The sequence below is a fragment of the Mixophyes fleayi genome, chromosome 4 (genome assembly GCF_038048845.1).
Source record: "Mixophyes fleayi isolate aMixFle1 chromosome 4, aMixFle1.hap1, whole genome shotgun sequence".
Classification (NCBI taxonomy): domain Eukaryota; kingdom Metazoa; phylum Chordata; class Amphibia; order Anura; family Limnodynastidae; genus Mixophyes; species Mixophyes fleayi.
The window spans coordinates 116,377,711-116,388,688 of record NC_134405.1 but is presented as its reverse complement, the minus strand read 5'-3'; the positions used below and the strand labels follow the sequence as shown (position 1 = coordinate 116,388,688).

Genomic DNA, 10,978 nt, shown 5'->3' with positions numbered 1-10,978 from the left:
ACAAAAGTTATTCTCATAGCTTCTAACTAATTAAGGTGGTTCGAAGCCAAAACTCATCATGTGAATTAATAATTTAAACAGAAGAACTAGCATGAAAAGGATTTCCACCCCCAGTAAGTACTGATGCAAAACTTTTTTTAATTGAAAACAAATAGATTTTAAATCAGCGGTCAGTCTGATGCAAGTCATTGCCAAGTTCACATGTAACAAGTAAACTTTAGCTTCATAAAAAAAGTTATAATAAGTATACGGCTTCAGCAAAGATAATAGTATTCTTCAATCACTTCAGGTTATGGCATCTGAAAGACCAAGCTTTTTTTAAGAATAGATCTTGCTGTATTACCTCATGGATTTAATTGCACTCCACAAAATCATGAAGGACAAGGGGCCAGGAGTCATCTTCATCATAGTTGTTAAGCTCATAAAGTAAAGTTTGGCTGAATTCTAACACCTAGTTCCACTGGTCTCTTCTCATAAAGCACCATCCCCGTTGGTCCAGGTACTGATAAAATGCAGAATGTAAGGGCCACTTGCTTCTGGATTTTGTTGTATTGATCTCCAGAACTCTCTGGTCTTTGTCTCTTGCAAAATCAAAAGCATATTGGTAAATATTCTTAAAGGTGGTGTCATCATTCGGTTGAGCGCATAGATAATCAAATTTACGCTGTAACTTCTCTGTGATGTCACATTGCAATGAGGTTATCCCTTTTAGCCATTCCTACTTTGTGAAAAAGCCTTTGTTTCTAGCCTCTAGTTTCCAGGCCAGAACCAACATAATTAAATCTTCTGGTTCAATGCCAAATACTTCACAGAATATTCCCATACCTCTGGGCCAGATAATTTCATCTGGACCTGCATACTCATGAAACCAAGCCAGGCATCACTTGCACTTTGAAGGAAGGTTGTTTAGTGTGAATGGATGTTATACATTGATTGTATTCTTCATTATACATTGATTGTATGTTTCAATACTGTATTGAGCGCCAATATTTATTGTGCTTGTTTTCGCAGTTAAATGTTTATGTAATATATTATCCTCAGAATACATTATCAAAATGTCCACCTACTTGCAATAATGTTAAAAACATGAATATTGTGCAAGGCATATAAAGTTTTAACAAACAAAAAACATCTACAAAAGCTAAATTGTTTAAAAATTCCATGGTGAGCTCTTTCATTTTTTTCAATATGTTTATGGTTGTGTAGCCAGGACTGTCATCCCCTGTACATGGAGTAAGAGACACGGAGATTCCAGTGGGCCCGCTGCCCACCACTGATCTCAGCGGGAGCCAGCTTATCTTCATGTCCATACACAGTTCTGACAGCCAGGCCACCTCCGACCACACCAGTGACAGCCATGACACTTCTACCCACACCAGTTTCAGCCTGGCCAACTCCTCCCACACAACTGACATCCAGAACCATACACCCCACACCACTGAAAGCTGGGCCTACTCCGCCCACACCATTGACAGAGAGTCCCACTATGCCCACACCACTAACAGCCAGGCCCACTCCACCCACACTGACAACTAGGACCACTCCTTCCACACCACTGACAGCTTGGCCTACTCTGCCCACACTACTGACTGCTGGGTCCCCTCCCACCACACAGCTGACAGCCTGGCCCACTCGGCCCACACCACTGACAGTGGGTCAGACTCTCCCCACACCACTGACAGCCAGGCACAATTCTCCTGCACATGTGACAATTTTGCACCATTTGGTCAATAATCCCACTGACATCACAGGCTCAAAACAACCTCCATGAGAAATGCAACACTCACAATAGGGCTCATGATTGTATCCTGATTGTCTTAAAAAGTCTACTAGAATGCAGAGGATGCCTTGGAGACTGGTGATTTGCTAAGGCTTAACTTTACCAAGGTATATGCTTATGTAAAATCACTGTGTGTTTCCTTCCATCCTGACCAATTGAGTAAGGAGAGACTAACGCAGCTCCACCCACTGGACAAGCTTCATTTCAAGTAAGTTAAAATTTCTACTATTTCTTTTTCTTTCCCCAAAAATAAAACAATAATGAGTAATGAAATGCTTAACACTGCTCATTGGAAAGAAAATTTTGATTAATAAGCAAAAGAAGAAATTGCCCTTTAACCAGCCGAATGGGGCCTCCCATTAGACTTCATAGTAGTGGAGGGCAGATAGGAGAAGCTCTACACAATCTTGTATCTCAGCCAGGCAATGTGCATTGACAAGCACACACTCACACTCACACTCTTCATGTTCAGAGCTATCATTAGACAGGTATGGGGTGCTTGTGGGAGTCTGAGGGCATGTGGTGGAATTTTGGAGCAATTGGAGCATTCTGGGATGAGTGCCAATGTCATTTTTGAGTATTTTCATTCTAAAATTAAGAGTATTGTGAGGCCCTTTTGAAGGTTGTTCGTATCGGTGGACCTAGACTATTTTTAGGAGGGGGCGATTTAGCATAGTCACTCCCCTCCTTCACTATGATTGGTTGGCCCCACTCCCTCCTTCACTTTGATCGGACCTCTCAGCCACAATTCAAAGGTATGAAAAGTGCTTTTGGGAGGGGGCGCAATTGCCCTGATCGCACTCCTCCGGAAACGCCACTGAATTGCTGAGGGGAATAGTTGCTGATGACAAGGCAGTGCATTGGTGACAGATAAGAAAATCCAGTGGCAAAGACAGATCATCTATATAGGACTGAGTGACATACTTACATGAACACTTGAAGAGACAAACTACCTCCAGATTTTGTAAAGACTAAATCCATTAGTTGCAGTGCCTCTATCAACTATTCCCTGAGGAAAATATTGGTTGAAACATTTATATACACAAGCTATTGTATCAGTTCCCCTCTTACAAAGATAATAAGCAGGTTGAAATACCAAAATTATTCAACAAAGCAAATAGAGGAAATTTGGAATATCACCATATAATATATTTTTTGTTCATCGATTTCAGACAATATACACAAACATATTTAACTAAGTGAAAGATTAGAGTAAATTGGAAATAACTCAGATTTTATAGACTGAGTTGGGTAGGTGCAGAATTGAACATACACTATATGTACAAAAGTATTTGGCCACACCTGTTAATTATTGAATTGAGGTGTTTCAATCAGACCCGTTGCCAGAGGTGTATAAAGTCAAGCAGCTAGCTATGCAGTCTCAATGTTTATTTGTGATACAAAATGGGTCGTTCTGAAGAGTTCAGTAACCTCAAGCGTGGCACTGTCATAGGATGCCACCTTTGCAATAAGACGTTTGTGAAATTTCATCCCTGCTGGATCTTCCACAGTCAACTGTAAGTCATATTATTAGAAAGTGTAAGCATTTAGGAACAACAGCAACTCAGCCACGAAGCGGAAGACCAAGTAAAATCACAGAGCGGTGTCAACGACTGCTAAGACACATGTTGAGTAAAAGTTGACAACGCTCTGCTGATTCCATAGCTGAAAAGTTTCGAACTTCCACTGGCATTAATGTAAGAACAAAAGCTGTGTGGCGGGAGCCTAATCGAATTGTTTTTCATTACCGAGCAGCTGCATGCAAGCCTCACATCACCAAGACCAATGCCAAGTGTCGCATGGAGTGGTGTAAAGCACAGCGACTCTGGAGTGTGGAGCAGTGGAAACGTGTTCTGTGGAGTTACGAATCACGCTTCTCTGTTTAGCAGTCAGATGAATGAGTCTGGGTTTGGCAAATGCCAGAAGAATGTTACCTGCCTGGCTGCATTATGCCAACTGTGAAGTTTGGTGAGAAGGGATAATGGCATAGGGCTGTTTTCAGGGTTTGGGCTAGGCCCCTTATCTCCAGTGAAGGACAATCTTAATGCTTCTGTCACTCACCGGACTGTGAGTGCCATTTCTCTTGTGTTCAGGAACCGTGGCCGTCCGCCATCCTGAGGGTCTGCGCATGTGCAGCCCTTATGAAACCTTCAGTACCTGTTGCTTTTAATTAATTGGATGATCAGGCAACCCTCCCTATTTAAACCACCTGTGATCATTACCTAGTTGCCTGATCTTGGAGTCTCATTCCCCATGAGCCTCTGAAGGTGTTCCTGTGTTTCCTCGTGTATTCAGCTCCAGCTGATTCCTGTCTAATACGATTGTGGTTTCCAGAACACTTCAACTCTCCTGTGTTCAGCGTGTCTGCTCTCCGCTGCCTCCGTTACTACTGCCGGGTTCCAGACCGTCTCAACTCTCCTGTGTTCATCGTGCCAGCTCTCCACTGATTCCTATCTGCTACTGCTGCCGGATTCCAGACCGTCTCTACTCTCCTGTGTTCAGCGTGTCTCCCCTCCCCTGCCTTTGCTACTACTGCCGGATTCCAGACCGCCTCTACTCTCCTGTGTTCAGCGTGTCTCCCCTCCGCTGCCTCCGCTACTACTGCCGGATACCAGACAGCCTCAACTCTCCCGTGTTCATCATGTTTCCAGTTTTACTTACTACTGCTTCCTGAGTATTGCTCCTTTGATTACCGGTTACCTTTCGTGCGCTGCACCAACCTGATTACCACTTCCATCCTCCAGTGGTCTCTCCTCCTGCCGGCGTTCAGCCGTTCAGGTATCCTTGCACTTCTCCTTGACAGCCTGCTCTCCTGAACCGCGGTATGCATACTTTCCATTGACTTTGCTATTGTATTGCATATCCGTCTGGACTGTGTTGTGTTCATCTCCGGAGTCTTCCATCTACTGAAGCTATTGTTACTATTGACTTTGTTTCCTATTACCTGGATCTCTATAGTGACTGTGTATACTTCAAGCAGCGCTTGTCAGTTATTATTGTATTGTGGTTATCATCGTGGGATCAAGTTCCGTGTGCCGCCCGTGTATCCTCTGTATTCCATTCATCTCCTCGTGCCCCTCCTCACATATATAGAGCAGTGGTACAACTTGCTGAACGCAGACCACTGACTCCTGTTTCCCATTGGCACCAGTTTCAAGTATCCTCTCACATAAGCAGTGGTACAACTTGCTGTACGCAGACCACTGACTTCCCCGTTACCTACTTGCACCTGGAACCCATTCCTTCACTATAGACAGTGGTACAACTTGCTATATGCAGACCACTGACTTTCACTACCTCCTCTCTACTCCTGGACATTCCTCCTCACTATAGCAGTGGTACAACTTGCTGTACGCAGACCACTGACTCTCCTCACGTTTACTTGTCCATCTGGTTCCTCGTGTTCATACATCTAAGTCATTACCAGTTGCTGCTAGTCATAGACTTTCATTGAGCATTCTCTCACCATCTGCTGATTCTCCTGTTCCGTTGTCACCCTGCTACCAGAGGACCATAGTAGCAGCTATATTACTCTGGTAAGAACATCATCTGGTGATATCCTGGGCAAAGACTCCTAGTGCCCGTGACAGCTTCAGCATACTAAGTCATTTTGGACAATGCTATGCTTTCAACTTTGTGGCAACAGTTTGGGGAAGACCCTTTTCTATTTCAACATGACTGTGCCCCAGTGCACAAAGCAAAGACTACAAAGACATAGTTTGATGAGTTTGGTGTGGAAGAACATGACTGGCCAGCACAGAGTCCTGACCTCAACCCAATCGAACACCTTTGGGATGAACTGGAACAGAGATTGCGAGCCAGGCCTTCTCGTCGAATGTCAGTGCGTGACCTCATAAATGGTCTACAGAATGAATGGCCACAAATTCCCACAGAAACAACATCTTGTGGAAAGCCTTCCAAGAAGAGTGGAAGCTATTATCGCTGCAAAAGGGGGACCAACTCCATATTAAAGTATATGTATTTGAATACAATGTCATTACAGTCCCTATTGGTGTAATGGTCAAGCGTCCGAATACTTTTGTCCATATAGTTTAGTTCATGATAGTTGCAGACATTTCTTTGAAAATGAAACTATCTGTCATTTATCAACACCTTAGTAACTACAGCAGACCGCTGGGGTTGGATTCCAGCAAGTGTAATGAACATGTTAATGTATTAACTTGAAGAAATTGGAAAAATCATAACTGTGTAGTGAACATCTGAAAACTGTCCCCTAACAGTCCCTGGAGGTATACAGACATAGAGTTGAATTTATGGTGTAACAAGTCAATAGCTCCACAACTAACTACGACAGGACTGCAATGTTTGAAGTTAATATGTGCACCACCTCAAGAATGAAACAGAATGTAAATAATATAATTATAAATATATAATTATTTTTGGGATGCAGTGTTCTTAGATCTAAACGGTGGCTAAATTAGTAGATAGGTGATCCAGGAACTGGATGAACAGGTTTAATTGTTGTTTTAATATTTCTAAATATCTTGAAATTTAGTAACATATAATTTATTTATGCCTTTAGCAAAAGTTATATTAATTTAGGATAAATCTATGACTATTAATATTTAAATTGTAATAGGTGATTTTGTTAAGTAACATAGTAACCCTTAGTAAGAGTTTTATTACTTAATGTCCAGTAAATTTTAAAAAAGCAGATGGGAATATGATTACTGTATTAGTTTGTAGAAAGAAGTATTTGTACACTGGGGCATTTAAACAGAACACCCTCCTGCTCTCTTGGGTGAGATGATTAATAAAATGTCGTTATTCATTACGTTAAATTGGGTGTAGGTGTTTAGTACTTTTTTATTTTGCTTGGGGAAACATTGCCTCTCTGCCATGAGGAAAGTATTTTATTGCAGATCCAAAGAACAAGAGATTTCCTTTCACGTTAAAGGTAATTTTAGTCTCAAAATACTTACCTGTGAGCCCACACACATAACAACTTCTCAGGCATCACACAAACATGCAAATGTAGTCTTCTTATTCTGCTGTCACTGCACAAATATTAACTGCGCTGTAAACGGATAAGTAAGGCCCAGATGGCAGAACCATAAAACAAAGCTGCCAGATTGAACTTCCCAAAAACAATGTTGATTTAGAAGATGGTCTGTGTATCCCACTTTGGAAGACCGAGAAAGAGCTTTGACACAATCTTTGTCATTTGACCTGGAAATTGTGCATATTAAGCACTTATGCCCTCTCATTCCAAAATATATATATTACCAAGGGAATTAACTTAGAAGGACTACCATTGCTGAGTGTTCTTACCTTTTAGCTCACCCCTCTTACTCCAATTTATATTACGCCCAATTTGCATACTGACTTGAGGCCCTAAGTGTTTAGCAATTTATTTTACCTCATCAGTACTCAGGTAAATTCATAAAAATTGGCCAATCAATAAAAATAAGAAGCATATGTACCACATTGAAATATCAAGGACAAGAATTGATTATATCAAGAATTGATTATAAACAGATGTTTTAGAACATCTAATCTTATTAGGTATGTGTTCCAGCTTAATCCTAGCCAATTTATTTTGTGCTTTGTGAATAATAATTATAATAATAATAATGTGTTTAAGCACACAGATTATTATTATTATTTCATTCAAGTTGCTACTGTTATCATTATTGTCTTCTCTAAACATCTGTTGGGTCATAAAAAATCATAGCTTTTGTCTTGAATCCAGTGTCCTTTTTACTCATTGAGCAACACACTTTTGGAGGAATCTGGGATGAGACTGAGTGTTCCCTAGAGGTCAATTATCTCTACCCAATTCTCAATATGCAGTTCTCACATTATTCCTTTTTGTTCCATTATTATTATTATTTTTTGCTTATATAGAGCTGCCTGGTGGTGAGATTAATCAAACAAAAATTGGTTATATATCTAAATAGAGACCTTTATTTTGAGTTGGCCACAAAAAAGTTTCCCTAATATAAGTGTAAACCTATGGCTTCAAATTTGCAGTTTTATAGATGCAGCAACATTAAAGATACACTAAGAGGAAACAAGAGCCTACCTTTAATGGGGGCCTGACGTCTTTAAAGGTAGGCTCTTGTTTCCTGATTGTTTTCCTGCGATATTCTGTACTGTTGGAACAAGGTGTAGTTAAAAGCTTACACATAGCCAGGCAAAGAACACATAGTAGTTTTCCCGTCCCGTAGGTCCCTGGGGTTACGCTGGTTTCCAGAGGTGGTGATTGAGTATCTCACTGGCAGTGCGGCACAGCTCAATTGAATTCCAGGACCGGCCCGTGGTTCTGGTTGAGTGTTCCAGTCCTCAGTTCCAGCAGGTTCTCTGGCAGTTCCGGACTGGGACAGGTGTTCCGCTTGAGTGTAGGCAGTCGTTTTGAGTTCCTGCAGTGACGACTGCCGGTTCCGTGCAGCAGTTGACACTCTGGTGGTGTGCTGCCCCAGAGAGCCTCTTTCGGGCCTTGTGCAACCGGTCCTTAGGATTCCGTGGGTGACCCCATAGCGAGATGACAGTTTTCTCGGTATGACCTGGGTGAGGGTGTTAGGAACAGCCCTCCGGAATAGACCGTGAACACTGGCTGGTGTTCCCCGTAAAGTACAGTGAGTAGGTCCTGGTAGTACACCACACCCAGTTAGAGTTATAGTTATTTAGTGAAGTTGCGTTACCAGCCATTAGTAGTTGTTAGGGTCGGGTTGCCTGTTGTAGTTAGTGCAGTTTTGTGGGTCTACATACTAGCCTCACTGGTAGAGTAGAGGGAGGCTGTGTGTTATCTGTCGTTCACAGGTGTCGGGGAAGAGCAGGAAGTAGGGACCGGAAGTTGGAGTGTCCGGTGAGTAGAACGGTCGATTCCCTCTTTCGGTTAGGCCCTCACCGAGAGGTGAGTGGGGTACTTGAGGCGGGACTGTTCCTGGTCTCAAGTACCCGTAGTCCCGCGCCCTTGGCAAGAGAAAAACGAGGTGGTGGCAAGCGAGGTTGACGTGAGTGTCTCTGCTCATTGCCGTGGTCTCGGACAGCCCTTTCCTGGTAGGCACGGCCGTAATTCCTGTTTCTTCCGTACAAGGAAGTGGTTGGAGGTGACAGAGGGTCGGTTGCTGATCTGCTGGGATAGGATAGTGGCTGGGGTGCATCGGAAGTGGACGGGAGGTGACCATCGTTTGTAAGATAAGTTCATCTGTGTGCATCTGTTCTGTTCCTCGCAGGCATTACAAAACCACTACTTTTTTGTCTCCCTCATTAGCATCACAGTATAGTTAAACTCTTTCCATATATGTGTCCCAGTTCTCAATAGCACTATCAAAAGCAGCTATTGTGCCAATGTATCCTGACATTTTGCCTTTTCCTCACTTTCTTAGAGAAAGAATGATATAACGTGCCCCTTTATTCAGCCTGGGTGATTCTGGCAGTCTGCATATGCTGCTTATTTGCACCCCACAATCAGGCTGTGTCAGTCCCGCTGGCGCTCCGCTGTTCATCGGATCAATACTGTTGAAGAGTTTAATACTTGTCCCCAGTGTTAGGTATGTGACTTTTAATGAAAAAAAAACAATAAAAGTTTTGTTAGTGACCAAAATTCAGTGTGTATTGCACAATTCTTTACTATAGTACTGCAGGAAATACTTAACACAGATGATAGATTAATACACTAACAATATGCAGCACAAATAAAAATCCGGTGTAACCTTCCACCGAATACACACACAGTAACAGGAAATACATCCACCACAGTGTCTTTATTTGATTAAATGTACTGGTTTTACTTATTTCGGAGATTAAGGATAATATATGGTCCTTGAAGTGTAGCAGGTTGCCCATCACTGTCACAGAGACCAATTCTAAAATAGATGACATATACTTTTCTACTGTTCAGTAAGTCATGTAAAAGGTGCTCCTTTTATTCATTGGGATGGACTGATTTCTTAAGAGCTTGTACAGTAAGTACATTGTGTGACAAGGACTTGAAAGATCTGGAATATAGGTGCATGGATTTATTTAGATCGCACCTCTGGAAAAACCTAGATATTTTTATTTCTGATATTTTTGTCTGTGGACTATGCTCTGTTATTTTTCATTTGCAATATTTGTTTAGTAAAGATATTTTGAAACTAACACGTCTGGTTTCTGTTTACTATTGCAATGTATCCAGTTTACATTTTGGCATCAAAAACAGGGTACAAGTACATGAGTGCATGTTTGGATCCTCCAGTTTGCCAGTTATTCACCTACCTATGAACGCAGTAAATGGTATGGTGCCCAAATTCAATGGGTAAACATTTTTCTCACTGAGTGGATGGAATAATCTCTATCCTGTCCCTGACTCATCATGAGAACTTAGGACTGAAACACAAAGAAGACTGTAATGCTGATTCCAGAGGAGGAGTGGGTGACCTGTCAGGCCATCCAATAATATCTTGAGTGCCTGTTTGATGATACACTTTGGTTGTTCAACTAAGAAAATAGTTTTTTACATGCATCCAGTGAGATTGAGAAAACGTACAGCAGTAAGTAATTGCACTACAGAAACAGTTAGAGGGACTAAAACCAACCTGTCATCTGTTGGGTGAGCTGGATCATCTTTTGAGGGACCAGAAAGTGTCCAGATTGCCCAGTAAGGTTATAAAGGAGACCTTGAAGGAGGTGATCAGAAATGAACATTCCATCACTTTTCTGGAATTGCAGCAAGAGGCAATATAGAGGAACCAGAAGGAAGAAGTGAAAGCATTATGAACCATTATCTATGATGGAGGACCTGGTAAGAGCTCTAAAAACAGCGGTCATCAAGTAGTCTTTGTCTGCCCTACAGATTGAAGTCAATGAGTTGGCTCAAGGGCTTCCTCCAGGCTTTCCAGGAAGGATGAGGAGAGAGGTCACTGGGCTACTGTTTCTTTGCTGGAGGCATGACCAACTGGGAAATTATTCTAAAGAGTGCCCATAACAAGCCTGTTTTAAATTAGAACCACCCTTCATGGAGTGCCAGCCAATGGAGAGTGATGAGAAGAGCCTATACTGTCCGAAAGGTCAACCTGCTTCTGAAAGTAAGAGGGAAAAACTTATTGTCTTGTTGACTTTGGTTCCCAGGTGACTACCATGAACAAGGACTACTATGATCATCTTTTTCGAGACCAGGAGCAAAGTGAAGGACTCCGACGGTCAACAACCTACCTACTTCAGTCCAAGGATTTACCTGGGTATCTATGGAGT

The 10,978-nt window shown here is 42.0% G+C and overlaps 1 pseudogene; it reads right to left on the bottom strand.

Moving 5' to 3' along the window:
• Positions 1-352: 352 nt before the first annotated feature.
• LOC142150735 (DCN1-like protein 5 pseudogene) lies at positions 353-874 on the bottom strand (annotated as a pseudogene).
• Between the last annotated feature and the right edge of the window lie 10,104 nt (positions 875-10,978).